This window comes from Ochotona princeps, chromosome 11, assembly GCF_030435755.1.
Source record: "Ochotona princeps isolate mOchPri1 chromosome 11, mOchPri1.hap1, whole genome shotgun sequence".
NCBI classification, from domain to species: Eukaryota; Metazoa; Chordata; class Mammalia; order Lagomorpha; family Ochotonidae; genus Ochotona; species Ochotona princeps.
Window position 1 is genome coordinate 27,657,329 of NC_080842.1, and position 15,838 is coordinate 27,673,166.

The 15,838-nt window shown below is 34.6% G+C and overlaps 1 long non-coding RNA gene across 1 annotated transcript in view; it reads right to left on the bottom strand.

Moving 5' to 3' along the window:
- Positions 1–584: 584 nt before the first annotated feature.
- The window catches only part of LOC131481383 (uncharacterized), a 276,701-nt gene continuing 261,447 nt past the window's right edge, over positions 585–15,838 (bottom strand). Inside the window, exon 3 of the long non-coding RNA XR_009246272.1 lies at positions 585–760. This is a non-coding gene — a long non-coding RNA (uncharacterized LOC131481383). The remainder of the gene's footprint in view (positions 761–15,838) is intronic.

The window sequence follows — 15,838 nt, forward strand, 5'->3', positions numbered from 1 at the left end:
CAATCATGACTATATAATTATATGGAATTGGCCTGAAATGTATAAAAACCTTATGCTGTTCAACCTCGCACTCTTTTTCTGACCCTTCTGCTGCAGCTTTTCCTGCTTTGGCCACCATGGTGGCAGCTGTTACTGCTTCCCCATCCTGCTAGGCGGCAGCTGGGAGCCTAGTCTGAATAAAGCACATTGACTTCAGACTCCTGCTGATTTTCTGCGGATCGCAAAATCTGGTAACAAGAAGATAAATTTACTTTGTTGTATTATTTTTTAAAATACATAAAAGATGTTGTTCATTTTCCTTTTGAGGACTCTTCATGTGTGTGGGTTTATGTTTGTATACTTTTATGGGAATTCATAAACCAGACAAATTCCTGTTTGACTCTTACCAGCTAAAATCACTCTAGCTTTTGTCTGCTTTATTTTACTCTTGACTTTAATATCACACTATTTAAATTCATAAACAGATTATATTTTAAATGGAAAGTGTTTAAAATGGAAAAACCATATTGCAAATAGATACTAAATCTTCCACCTGCACTATCTTGTTGAAGAGAATAGTATCTTTTCATATCTGCATTTCTGACTTGCTAAATAGAGAGGCACAGTTCCATAGGTCTTTCCATCTCCTTTCCTTTTTGTTTTGTTTCCTTAGATCAATCTGTTTACTGCATTGCAGATGCTTGTTCTATTGGAATTATATAAATTAATCATTTGTGTCCATTCTGCAGATTATTTTGCTGCCAAGCTTTTTTCAGTATTTCTGAAGGAGAAACAGACACATACAAATTTTCTATATTATAATTCTCAAAGTACTACACATATTAAAGTAAGCGCCGGTCTATATATTTCCTAATTAAATTTCTTTCTTTGCCCATCCATTTCACACTGGAAGACAAACCTTTTTTGGAAACAGTAATTTGATATCCCTCCTGTCTTTACAAAACCTTAAAAACAGAACCAGGTAAAAAGTAAATTTTATGTTACTTTCCACTTCTTCCCTACTTTTCTTTCAATACCCTTTTGAAAACATTTATTTATTAGTTAATTTGAAAAGCAAATGGGGGGGGGGCTAAGAATGAGAGAGAGAGGAAAGAGAGAGAATCAAACAGAATAAAATGAGAGAAACTTTCTATCAGCAGATTTATGCCCCAAATGGATTCAACAGCAGGGGTGGGCCAGACTAAAACCAGGAGACTGGATCTCTGCTCTGGTCTCTTGTTTAGATGTCAGAGGCCCAAGTAACTTAGCATCTTCTCCTGCCTTCTCAAGTGTATTAGCAGGGAACTGGTTTGGAAATGAAGTGGCTGAAACCAGAACTCACATTATGATATGGGATTTTAGCTATGTAAGAGGGAGTTTAATCCACTGTGTCATAACACCAGCCTTCTTTCTTTTCCCTTTTCAATACTGGTTTAAATTCTTTTTCATTTGATGAAATTGCTCTAACATTGCTATTGAGAACAGGGAACAAGGAATAGGAAATCTACTGACCTTCCTAGGCTCAGATTCAACATTTCTGTTTCTTCTGTCATTACTCCAACTACTCCTTCCTCTTCACATTTTATTTCAGTACTTTACCATTGCTCTGGTTCCACTAACTTGCACATATCTGGTTTCTTGGATAAACCTAGCTCACTGTATCCACGGTGGATTTATCTCACAATAGTCTAGCAAGTATATGAAGAAAATGAAAGAGCAGGCTGCTTAGCTCTGGTGACAGGGGAGCCCAGAAAGACCCAGACCACTTTGGCCTGGGACCTTTCAGACCCGTCTGCATGCAGGCACCAGCCTGGGCACCCAGGCCACCCAGCAGTGCACTCTGGAGGCATGAGTAAGTGAGCTTGCTGGGGGTCTAGAGGATGGCATGGTGGGGCTGGGAGAGGGCAGGGTACATGCGGGTATGTGAGGGCTCACGTCCAGGTGAGGAATGACTTCTGAGGGACTGTGCTATACTGGGGCTTTTGGATGCAGATATGTGCAGGCACCAGCTGGGCAGCAGCTTAGCCCTGGTGGAAGGGGAACCCGGGAAGGCCCAGGCTTTTCAAGTATATTATTCATTTGCATATGTATTGAATGAATCTACTTAATAGTACTGAATTTCTGGCAGATTATCAAATGTCTAAATAAAAATTCTATCTCAAAATAAACATATAAATAATTTTTTCTATCATATACACAATGAAAAAAACATTTCATTGGAGGCAGGGGCTGTTTACACTATTTTCCACGAAACATAACACTACCAAGTTGTGTAAGAACTCAATTTTATTTTTAATTCATTGAATGAAACACAACCACCTTAAGTTACAACTATTTGGTTAGCTATTTTGCTTTGTAAATGACAGAAAAATGGGAAGGTAGAAAGTGTATTACTAGAATTTTAAAGTTTAAAAAGGAAAGAAAAGTAAATAATGAATGTATCTACAGTAGGAGCTAATGTACTTTATTTAAAATTATAGCAACACATATTAATTTTAGCACATACTGGTAAGTTGAAAGACTTTGTATAGTCGGCAAACACGTTCTGCTAAAGTTGAATATAACTGTAATTATTTGGCTTTTTAAGCAAGATAATCTCTTACAATGAAAATAGGATCAAAATAACAATTCTGCAACCAACTTCTGACTTTCTCAATGTGGGTAGCAATGAATCATTGCAGAGTTTTGTTGCTGTCATGGTTGAAATGAACTGCTGTCCTCAGTCTGGACAGTTTCACACATCTTGGAGCAAACCCAGAACATCAGTTACCTTTCAGTAACAGAGGTAATGATATGCATTTCTTTTGGAACAAACTTCTTTAAAATCCTGCCTAGTTTTCCTTCCAACTTTCATGGCATGCTTCTGAAAATAAGCATAATTACCTTCAATTTCCTTTGCTTGGGAAAGTATTTTGTATTAGTATTTATATGTAAAACTCACTGCTCAAAAATTGAATTTTAACAGTTATTAAATGAAAGAATATCTGGATTCTGTTTAATAAGTGATTGAAAAAAATGGGGAACACTTAATTTTTTATTACTATGTAACTTACTTAAAGAAGTGTTACATATATAACAGCTATAAATGCATGCTCTTTTGATCATATTTAATAACATGCATTCAGAAAATAAAAATGCTTCATCTTATATATATTTTCTTAATACTTTTAAATTTTTAGTTGAAACTATTTGCATAACACATTACTATTAATTAATGAAAATGTGCTGCATTTCATTCAAATATTTATAGAGATTTGTTCCACAAGAAGTGATATAACTTTTTTTTAAAGTAGTTATTCTTAACAGTTATAAGAACAGTAATTGTTTTCTAAATATAAAATAATACTTGATTGTTGGGCTGCTTCTTTAACAATACCTTCCACCCCAAGGGCAAGTACAAGACAGAGCAGACATGAAGAATCTTAGCACCATGATTTTAATTTCTGGCATTCACAGCATTTAGCAGGAGAATGTCTCAAAGGAAAACAACTGCTTTTATTTTTGCCTCCTGCAGCCACTCTGTCAGGGGAGAGGTCTGGGCTCAGAAAATGCAGCTCATTAAAATGAAGAATTTTCCTCTACTTTGATATTCACAGCTCACTAGGGACGCACTACCTGTTCACCAAGCTATTTTGTCTGGAAGGGGGTTGCAACATAGCAGACTATACCTTAATTAAACTGCTTTAATCAAATTCATTAGGTCTCTAACATTTATAAAACATGTTGAGTTATGATACTGATATTTTTAGTATATATTTTTTAAATTGTCAACTTTTCTCTTTCCCTTTTTTAATTGGTGTACTGAGCAATATTCAGAACAACACTTTCATCTGCTTCGTAAATGTCTTACCAGCATGTAAGGTACATGCTCTTTGTATTTTCTTACAAACAGCTGCTGCTGCTTTCAATGAGGGTAGCTATTCCCTCAACCTAAACAGTTAGTTTTAAAGTCATTATTTAGCAATGTAGAATTTGTCATTTAAAATTGATTTTTTTCTAAAAAAAATTGTTAGTATTTTACTTGCTATTTTATTAACAAGCTGTTATTGGAGTAGAAGGCTGAAAACACAATCATTCCAACAGGATAACATACACACACACATCAATACACTAATTGGGTAGCGATTCTTTTAAATAGAGATGTTAGCTATAAGCTTTTGAATATTTCTCCTAAGCTGTTTCCATAAGCAGACTATAAAAAAAAAGCTTGTTGTGCTTCCTGGAAATGTTTTGTTGTACCTTTTAACATCTGAGAAAAATTTCAGTTCTATTAGTTATACTGGTCTCCTCCTCTAGAGGTTTCTTCTACATTCCAGTAAAGAAAATGGAATTTCTCATGCAAACTTTAAAGAATCCTAAGTTTTTTGAAAGACTTTTATTTATTTCTTTTAAACCTTGAAGTTACAAAGAGAGAGAAACAGAGAAAGTGTGTGATTTTCCATCCCTTGGGTCACTCTTTCTCGGCACAACAGCTAGTGCTGGGATAGGCTGAAAACAGGAGCTAGGAGCTTGTTTTAACTTTCCCATAAGGATCCCCAGTACCTAGGCCATCATCAGTTCCTTTCCTGGGCCATGAGCAGTGAGCTGCAGCAGAAGTGGGGCAGCTGGACAAGGACCAGTGTCCATATAAGACTCCAGTGTCCATACAGGATGCCAGCATTGCAGGAAGAGATTATATATAGTATGACCTAATACTGGCTCTGATCCTTAAATATTTCAACATATATCCAGTCATTAATTTATAAAATGACTGCCTTATAATTGTACACAAGACTATTATATCTTGTTTTAACAAAATTCTAAATAAGTGTAGGTCTGTGAAATTGAACAAAGTACAGGAAAACCTTCATTTTGGTTGAATAATTCAATAACTAATAGAGGGAAGGTTAATATTATCAAAATCCATGGCAAAAAGAGTTAAAACTAATTTAAAAAGTATGTGACACATGGAATACTATTAAGAAAGCAAATATTACTATTATTATAGGGATATCTGAATGCGAAGAATTTGAGTATCTACTGAATGAAATAATAGCTGAAATCGGTCCCCCAAAAGAGTTGAAAAATAAATAACCAGATAAAAAACGCTCAAAGGATCTTCACTAGACTCAACCAAAAATATCTTCTTTGAGGCATGTTATAGTCAAATTTTCAAAAGTTAAGGACAAGGAGAGAATATAAGAGATCAATACGAATATATTATTATATGTAAATTAAAACCAATTATAGTAATGGTAGACAACAAGAATTTCACGCACTAGAGATTGAGTACAATATTCAGGATCTTGAAAGAAAAAACACTTTAAAATTATATTATATCCTCTGAAGTTATCCTTTAGGACTAGATTTTTTAGGACAAATAAAGGATTTCCTAGGAAATTTTAAAAACAAAGAATTTTTCACTTTCAGATCACTCTTCTAGGAAATTTTTATGTAAATCCTACAACTAAAGATAAACATCATGAAAACACATGGTAGTACCTATTCACTATCAGAGCAGAGATAATCAGTAATCAATAAGAAGAGCAATGATAGTTAATATTCTATTTATGAAAATTAACGTTGAAAATGTATTAAGTTCTCCAATTAAAGGATACAGTTTGGTTGAATGTATAAAAACAACAAGACCAACTAAATATGCCCTACAAGAAACTCATTTCATAAGTAAAGATACAATTAAACTATGTGAAAATGACTGGAAAAAGATATACCAAGCAAATGAACCAATCAATCATAGTACACTGGAGCTCTAGAAGCATAAGACTTTCTGCTGTATCTTTCAATTTTAAAAGTAAAATTGAGCTTTATCACTGAACAAAGAAAACAATCTTTTAAATAATATTTAATCTAAAAAATTATCAATTAATATAGCTGATATTATCCCAATAAGTTTTGAGGGAACTTCATAAACTGTCCAGTTGTAGTTGGATAAATGACTCAACCACAACATCTTTTCAATAATTCCAATCTTCTATTTTCTAAGTATTAAATTTAAAACTTCTTATCTTCATTTAGCTGTTCACTCACCAGTTAAACAGTTCAGCACACAATTTCTAATTTATCATTCACCAACTGAAAGTAAATGCCATAGTGAGAGTTTAAGAATAGCTAAATTTTTTAAAAAACTAAGTAGATGTAGTTTATAACATTTCTAAAATGAATAATTAAGTGGAATAAGGAATGATATCAGCAGCATATAAATGATTACAAAAATTCAATTGGAGGAGATTTAGACGGATCTATAAACTGTCAACTATTCCTGAAAAACTATTTCAATCCTCTTGTATCAGTGTCTGTCAACCTCACTGTCCATTTTAGCAGCTACTCTGGTACTCACGTATAAAAGCCTTTCTTGAAACCCTTACGATAAATTGTTCCTGTTTTGGCATTCTGTTAATACTCTGCTTTTGTCTTTCTAGAGAGTGCATCTTATGAATTCCTGCTTAGGTACAATGCAATCTGTTTCCCAGAAAGATCAGTCTTAGAAGCAGGGCTGTGGTTTATGTGTCCTTGTATCATTTACATACTTAACTGCAGATTTACAAATCTACAATCTATAGGATGTTTTAAAATTACTTATCTAAGTCTGTATCTGCTTTGTATTGTCTGTCTAAAGTCTTTGTTTTACAATGTCTTCCTACTGAGGTTTCTTAATTCAACTTTGGTACTATAAATCATAACAATTTTAATTTGGTAAACAGTTTCTTCAATAAAATATTCTTTATTTTTCATTCCCTCAATGCTTTTATACCATACTGTGTGAAGTACTGTGCATGTAAATATCAAACACATGGAACACATTTAGTTTGAAAAAACTAGTTTGACCAAACTAATGTTGACAGCCACATTTGACTTATGGCCATACATTAAAGATAATTAATATAAACCACAGATTTCTCATTTATGGGTATGGTTTAAGAGGTGCTTCAGAATTTCAATAGCCAAATTTTCTATAAATATTTTATAACAATTCATTCAGTAAAAATTTTTAGAAACAAACACTGTGTTTTGCACAGTGGTTAAGATGGTGCTTAGGATATGCATTCCTCATACCAGAACACTTGGTTTTAATCCTGTCCCTCTTGCATATAACTCAACTTTCTGACAATGTACTTGGGGGATAGAAGTTGATAAGTAAAGTACTTAGGGTCCTTCTGTCTATGTGGGAGAACACAATCATTCAGAGGCTCTGCTCATATTGTAATAATGGCAACAGCAGCTCCTGTCTCAATTTTTTCCTACTCTAGGCCTAACCCCAAAGCCTATTAATAATCCTTGCATGTTAACAAAAACTTTGATAATAAATGGATAAACCCATTATTTACCATCACTTTCTTTTTATATATTAGACATACATGCACTACATATATATGACACTTAAAAACACTTATATTTGAGCAATTATAATACCACATATGGTAATATTGAGTTGAACCATTAGTTATCAGACTTCTGTTACCTTGAGAAATGTAATAGTTAAATGGTTAAAATATTTGAAAACAATTTGGAGTTTGTAAAAGTTACTTTTATTAAATATTCAATTTAAGAACAGATCATATACATAACACAAGTTACTGTTTATATATATATATATGCATATTATAAGAAATGTTTCATGGAAGTATTTTCTAGATTTGGGTTGTCATCTTATTTTTGAGGACTGAACTATATTTTATATTATTATTGCTTTAAAATAGCTGTCTTGTGAGTAAGGAACTGGAATAATACACCCTGAATATTGCATAACTGTTGGACAAATTGTAACATGGTGTTACTTGTGTCTATTTGTTGACAAGTTGTGAGCTGTGTTTTCACCCTTACAACCAGTTCTTACATTAGTTATTTGAAATAAAATTTTATATTGGCCTTCATTACCTCAAATAATTGATATGTGTATAGAAAATTCGTGGATTGTCCATCAATTTATTAATATAGAAATCTAAGAATAAATGTAACCAATAATTCTAGACCTTTTCAAAACTAAAAATTGTTTATCTTAATCAGGGTTCACATTCTCTTTGATTATTTCTGTTTAAATAATGCAAGTAAAACTTTTACTTAAAATGCATTTTCATAGTATATATATAACAAAATATAAAGGAAAGATAGATTTAATACTGCATATTCATTTTTATATATTTTTTAACTTTTTAAAATTATTATTATCATTTTATGATACACTTCTTTAGGCCCTGGGGTTTACCCAACCTCCTCCCCAAATCACCCCCAATGAGTCCCCCCAAATCATTACCATAGTACAGCTCCTCATAAACACTCATAAGACCATCATTGCAGGCATGGACAATGACAGTGAGTCCAGCATCCCATTGTCAAGTCATAGTTTACAGTTTCATTGAGAGTCCTTTCCAGATCTGGAAGAAGAGATGCATATTGTACTGCATCCCCACATCTGGACATGACAGTCTCCACCACACAGTCACTACACATACTCCCAAATGAAAAGCCACAACACAAAATCACCAGCAGGAAGAAACAAAGAAATTAAAAGTGCCATGAAATTAAATAACATGCTATTGGATATGATAGTCTCTATACACAGTTACTGCACATTCCCTTAAATGAAAAGCCACAAAACAAAATCATCAACAGGAAGGTAAGAAAAAAATTTAAAATGCTATGAAGTTAAATAACATGCCATTGAATGACCAATGTGCCACTGAAAAAATGAAAAATAAAATCAAGAACCTTCTTGAAGGAAACAATGGCACTGTATGATCCACGAGCTAGTGAAGAATTCAATGAGAAAGAAAGTGTTTTGAAGAGATGAAACCAAAAACAAAAAATATATATTGTTAGAGTGCTAGTATAATGTTAGTATGTTAGAATGTTAGAATGTTAGCGTTAGGCAATGTTAGGCCCTTTGTGCCAAGAAGCTGCTGCTTTGCCAGGTTGGAATGCATCTGGACCATGGGAAAACTCCACTTTAGTGATAAATGTTGCTCCTCTGTGACCTTGTGAACAGCATCACAAGCCTTATCTACAGAATGCACCCAGGTGCAGGACAGTGGTACAACCACCTGGTCCCAGGAACAGGAATGTGTGTGAGAATGGAATAAGCTGTCTAGACCGAGGGGCCTTAAAGCTAATGTGTCTGGGAACGAAGTGGACTTTGTGCACCTGGAAGCCCTAAAGATGACGTGTTTGATTGCTGTGTTTGAATTTGTGTGGGCTATGACGCATGTAACGACTGAAGGGGCCTATATAATCTCTAGCCTTTTGCTAGTTCAGGGTCCAACCCCCTCCTTGGCTGGCCTGCATGCCCCAAGATTGGTCTGACCCCAGCATGCTGGCACAATAAACTGCTTGCTTTTGCATTATCAGTAAGGCTCTTTGTCGTTCATGGGAAATTGACAAAACCGGACCCTAATAATATCAAAATCCATGAGATGTAGTTTCCACTGATCTTTGTTGGTGAGATATGTCTCCTGTAGGCAACAAATAGATGGATTTTATTTTTTTAAACCAGTCTACTAATCTATGACATTTGATTGATGAGTTTAAGCCATTAACATTCAGGGTTAGTATGAATGGGTGGTTATTGGCCCTATCATTTTAGCAATGGATTGTTAATTGATTTAGTCTTCTGTTGTTATTTTACTGGGATGTTCTTCACATTAGCCTTTTGTTTTGGTTAGTGCTATGCCTCTTCTCTGTCAAGAGAATATCTTTATCATTTGTTGGGTAGGTTGGGAACAGGTATATTCTTCTAAGTTTTCTTTACTGTGGAAAAATTTTATTTCATTTTCAAAGAAGGAAAGCTTTGCTGGGAATACATTGGTTTTTAAATTTCTAAACATATCTGTGGTATTGCACTAAACTTTGGTAATTGATTTATTAATTACTAAAGCAGAATTCAAAGTCTCCATCAATATCTAATGCTAAGTTGACGGAAATGGAACTTTCTGTTTTTCACAAGATTATAATTCTTTGACAAGTTCAAGATCTATTTACAAAACCAGTTATAACATGGAAGAAGAACAGAGTAATATCACCCACACTAAATGACAGAATGTAGATTACTTTTCTAATACATATGCTCTCATATTAATTAAGATTTGAGTAACACAATAAATACAACATTTTTGTTGAATTACAAAGTATCCTAGGTCAGTGTGATGAAGCTGAGATACCAGAGTTCTACTGGCTGAGCTGGCTTTGGCTGCAGAATAATAATTTAGAAATATTAGATGATTCCTAAGGCTCTTACACCTTTGAAGAAGCACTAAACAAGTTCTTTTAGGAAGCATTACCCCTATGGCTTTGAGCAATGTAACCTGAAAGTTCTATAACCCGTGACTAATGAGAATGGTTTTGATAGCTGAGATTAAAAAAAAAAGGCACACTTAAATTCCATTTAATCATCAACCTATATCAAAAGTGTCAGTAAGAAAATGTTTCACACATAAAGCCAGTCCTTAAGAAAATATTTGGAATGGAAGAGAAAGAAAATGCAATTTTAAAGCTTGTTGCCATAATAAATACAAGAAATGACTGTGTGAATCATACCAAAAGAATTCTAAGCTTTATCAACATGAAACTCTGAACATCAAGCTCCAGAATTAATCAAAGTAGCTACAAAGCATTTGGACAGCAGAAATCTGACAAAGATGAATTGTGCAAGAGGAGCTGCTTCCAATTTTAGAAGAAAAAGATTACATAGTCACCTTAATGAAGAAAGAGGCATATGCATTAAAAAATTGGTAAGCTTTCATACTTAAGACTTCCTTGAAAGTTTTTCTTGCTCAAATGCAAGTCCATCTTATCCCCAGATTTCATATGACAATGAAAATTTTTATTGTACCAAAATTTTCAACCAGTAAAATTTAAAATAGTTAACTATTATGACCCAAATATGTATGTGCTCCACTCTCTGCCCCAACAGTCTATATGTAGCACCCTGTACCCCCAGCATCTGTGTTTAGACAAGCATGAAACACTGAAGCAGGTAACTATAGTGGGGCCCCTTATCCAACAAGGTGAGTGTCCTTTAGAAAGGAGGAACCAAAGAACATATTCTGGACCCTAACCTCTCTTCAAGTATACATGAAGAAATCATGTGAACATCCAGCTTGCAGGCAGTAAGTGCAGTCTTTCCGGACAATAAGCCTCCTAACACCTTGATCTACGATATCTGTTCCCCCGAAACTATAAGCAAATACATCTCTGCCACTTATTCCATCTACCCCATGGGCAGAATATATTCTAGCATAAGAATGTGTTCTAGAATATGTTCTATTAACTCTCACTGACTAAGGTAAGAACACATCGCATGCTGCTCTTCACACTTACAATTCATTGAATGATTAACAGAGAGGCTAAACAATACGTGGCCATAAAAACAGTAATAACCTTATAAATGGCAAGTGAGGTGAAAATAGGGTTGCAGGAAATAACTACACCATCTCAGCAACAAGAATCCAGGAGAATGGAAGAAAAGAAAAAATGTTCAGAATTTGGTTGTCACATTGAATATTCTAACAGCATTTACAATTCCAGGGAGACTCTGCTGTCGACTTTGTCTTTCTTCTCATCTGTTCCATCATTACTCATACTTTGTGATGTGTAACTCAAGAAAAGTGATATTACTAATAAGAACAACCATTTTTATAAAACTATTTGCTCTTTGCAGATTCTTTTAATCAACAATTGTTAAGTAAGCTTACATGAAAAGTACACAGGGCACAGATGAGTATTTGATGCAGTGATTAAGATGCTATACGGGATACCCATATCTCTCACTGGAGTGCCTGGTTTCCACTTCCAGCTTCTAGCTAATGGCTACCATGGAAGCAGCATGTGTGGCTCAAGCTCTGGGGACTTGGACACTAACGTGTGAGATTCAAATTCTGTTCTGGGCTTAAAAGCTTGAAAGCTTTTAAGCTTTAAGTAGGCTTGAAAGCTTAAGCCTAGCACAGCATAGCTGATGTGCACATTTGGTGAATGAAATGCAGAATGTAAGATCTCTGTTTATATTGCTTTTTCTGACCCACAAACAAAATTTATAAGTGCTTAGAAGATTACATGAGACATGTTGGTACTGTGGCATGGTAGATTAACCCACTGCCTATGAAACGGGCAGTCTATGTGGCTGACAGTCTCATTGTTCCACTTCCTAGCCAGCTGCCTGCTATTGCAACTGGGAAGGCAGCAGCAGCAGATCAAAGTACTTGGGGTCCTGCCACCCACGTGGGAGAGCCAAATGGAATTTTGGACTCCTGTCTTTGTCAGGCCCAGCCTTTTTCATTGCAACTTTTGGGAACGGCATTAGAACAAGAAAAACCAATCTCAGGCATTTTTCTCTCTCTCTCTCTCCACAGTTTTCTCTCCCTCTGTCTCTGTAACTGCCTGTCAAATAAATAAAACATTAAAAATTACATAAGTCAGTTTTCTTCCTCTTGAGTTGACAGAAGATTTAACAGTAAATCAGCCTCTCCAGATTCTCATTTATTGAACTAGTCAACATGTAAGATCTATCCTAAGTACTGTTATGCTTGAGTAACACTTATACTTCCAAGGAATTCAAAGTATGGAGCCAGAAGTAACCATATAGAAAAGAGTATGATATTATGGCAACACTTTGTGGTAAGTACTGTCAGAAAAGTGTGGATATATGCTGCTGGAGTCCAAAGAATTTATAAGACATGGAATTAAAGGTTTTGTATTAGACATGTCACCTACGTTTGATCAGAAGAGTGGATGGGATCTCCATTTAGAGAGGAGCCTGGAATGGGAATACTCAAGGGAGAGAGAGGAACTTACGAAAACTGATAAATTGTGAAATAATTTATCAAATAATGAACCTACAGAATGATTCTTGATTTTGGAATCATGGAATAACACTAATGAACCCAAATAGGAATTTGCCTTTAAAAGAGACATTCATGGAGTTACTAGCCAGGAAGTTAAGGGCAGATATATCTTACAGCAACCATCACATCAGCATAAAAGATTATGTAAAGATTATCTAGTATGGGGATATCATTTAGGGAACTATTAGAACATGAAAGCAGGTAGAGATAAAATTCTGTTTGAAAGTGCTAATGAAAGCTTGATGTTTAGTTAACTCAAGAAAGATTCATAGAATACTTAACATTGTGTCAGAATTAAATGGAGTGATAGAACAAGAATATGTTTAAGTTATTTTCATGTGCTACTGTCATTTTTTTTTAGAAAAAAGAAGAACATGAGCAATAAAATTAAAGTAGCATTGAACACCTATATTTTATTTTAAACATATCTATCTAATGAAAATAATTTTCTGGCCAACAATTTGTAGAACATGCTCAGAAATGAATATTTTCTTAAACTCTTTAAATATTTTAATACTTACATAAAACAATTGGAAAAAGATAACCCACATAAATTGCCCCAAGTCGATCCCTTTATGAGTTCTTGCATAATAAAAAAGCAAGCCAAACTTGAGGGAAAAAATGAATATCTTGTGTTTGATTTCCTCAGATTTCTCTACAGCATACATTGCAAATGGGGTACCATGCTGGGAGGAGAAAAAGGAACATATGGTCTAATTGATGATGTCTAAGAATATGAGTAAATATTATAAGTTATGATTAGAACACTATGAAATAGGGCCTCATATGATCATCTTTTTCAATTATACACTACATATCTTAATATGTTAAGTTATTTCTGTAGTGACTAAAATCAGCAATTGACACTATTAATATGATTTTGGAAAATGCATCTCACAATTTTTGTAGATTGGGATGTTTCACATTGAGAAATGCAGTAAATATCTATTCAAGTCTCCAGTAATTCTATGTGTATTCTAATTGGGTGGAGAGCTGTGTTAAGCTCACATTGCCTGTATACAGTTGGCAGACTGATATATTTTTATTTATTCATTAAATGTAAATCTATGGCCTCTTAAATTCTGCTCGCAAATGTGCAGCATCATTAGGCATAGTCACTATGTAATCATTATTTTTGAGCTGGGCTCCTCAGTAGGATGAGAACAATGTCAGAATAAAAATAATCTCTGAACACCAGAAATTTGCAAAGTGCCCTTTAATCAGGGTTTGGAGACAAAATTTTCTTAGCACTTGGATAGCTAGCTGAGTTAACCACTTCTTTATTGCTTCTTATTCCATGCCTTTAGTGTTAGCTGAACTGCTGAGACAGAATTATTGTCAGTGTGGCATTAATTTGAATTCCATACTAATAATAATCATAATTCATTGAGTACTTAGTATGTATAAAGCACTGTGCTTATAGCATATTTCATTCATATTTAAAACAAAACAAACAAAAAACTGATGGGTCTTGCATAGCAAACAGACAGACTGCCTAAGACACCAGTGTCTTTTTGTATTCTGGCTGTTTTACTTCATTCTAGTTTTCTGCTAATAGCCTGGGAAAAGCAGAATTAAATAGCCTAAGTACTTGTGCCCCTGTCACTCACATGGAAGGCTTAGATTAAACTCTTGGCTCCTAGTTTTGGCATGACCGAGTCCTGGGTATTGCAGTCACTTCGGTTGTGAATTAGTGAATGGAAGACCTCTCATTCTATTTCTCTTTGTGTCTGCCCCATCAACTCTGATTTTCAAATTAAAAAAAAATCTTTGAACAAGCCAGAAAGTAAATAAAAAAACACTGATGGTAACAGTATGTTTTATTGCTGACTAAACTGAAGTATAGCAAGATTAAGGCTCAAGGTCACTTAATTGGAATGAAAACTTGCACTGAAACCCACTCCTGATTAATGCAATGCCCACCTTCTTCCCAATCTACCATCTAGTTTTTCTACAATTCAAAGCCTCAAAGCAAGCAAGCCAACACCCTTACATAGGCCCAGAGGGTGTTCATGGCTCTGCAAACTCTAATACATTAGGAAAAATCGGGGGGCTTCTCTATCTTGTTGTATGCCTAACTTTGTTTGTTTTAGCAAACTGTTAACATCCAAATGCCTAAATATCATGTTTGTACACAATAATGATGATTTGGAGAAAAAAAATAAAGTAGGTATTGATTGGCATAAGAGAATATCTAGTATTCCCCGTTACAGTCTGGGGGTGGGCCAGTCTGGGTGGGTCATCATTCCAATGTTTCAAAAGGCAAAATTGAACCCTGAAAAAGTGCCTCATAAAAAGTGTTCGATGAATTAGCAATATGGGTAGAATTTACACATTGAAACTCCTCACTCCAGAATTTCTTGTATTTATCCCACCTTCTCAATAGAATATTTTTAATGTTAAAGTTAATATGCAAACACCTAAATAAGCAGCAAGCATTCCCTGAGTGTATAGTATTGGCCCGGCTCGAGGTAAAGATTTGTGCACTCAGAGACAGAAAACGCAAGGTTCTGCTTTCAAAGAACTCAGACTGAGTCAATGGGCACTTAGGAAGCAAAGGAAGCGGGCATGCTATTGGTAAAGCTCAGTAGAGTATCCAAAGCAGATGTATGCAAAAGAAGATGTGATGTGAAGTTTTAAAGAACAGCTGTTAAGTGAAGTAGGGAAATGCACACCATGAGAAAAACTGCCAAGAGAAGAGGGTGCTTAATTCAAAGTTATTAACACTGCCTTGGTAGATGTAAACTGGTAGGTACCTTGGTAGAAGTATCACATGCAGAACACATGTGAATTTGAGTGTCTTTCTGAGGTTTAGAGTAAGATGAACATCTGGTTTACTATAAAGAGAGCAAAGATATAAAGAGAGAAAAGGAAATGACTATATTATAAAATAGAATATGTAGCAGTTTAAAAATTTCTGATTGAGGCCCATTATAGATAAGCACAGAGAATGTGAATAAAGTGACTGTACATGAGTAAAATTAACATATTTTGATTATCATTTATAACTCTTGTCTTCATCCATCCTT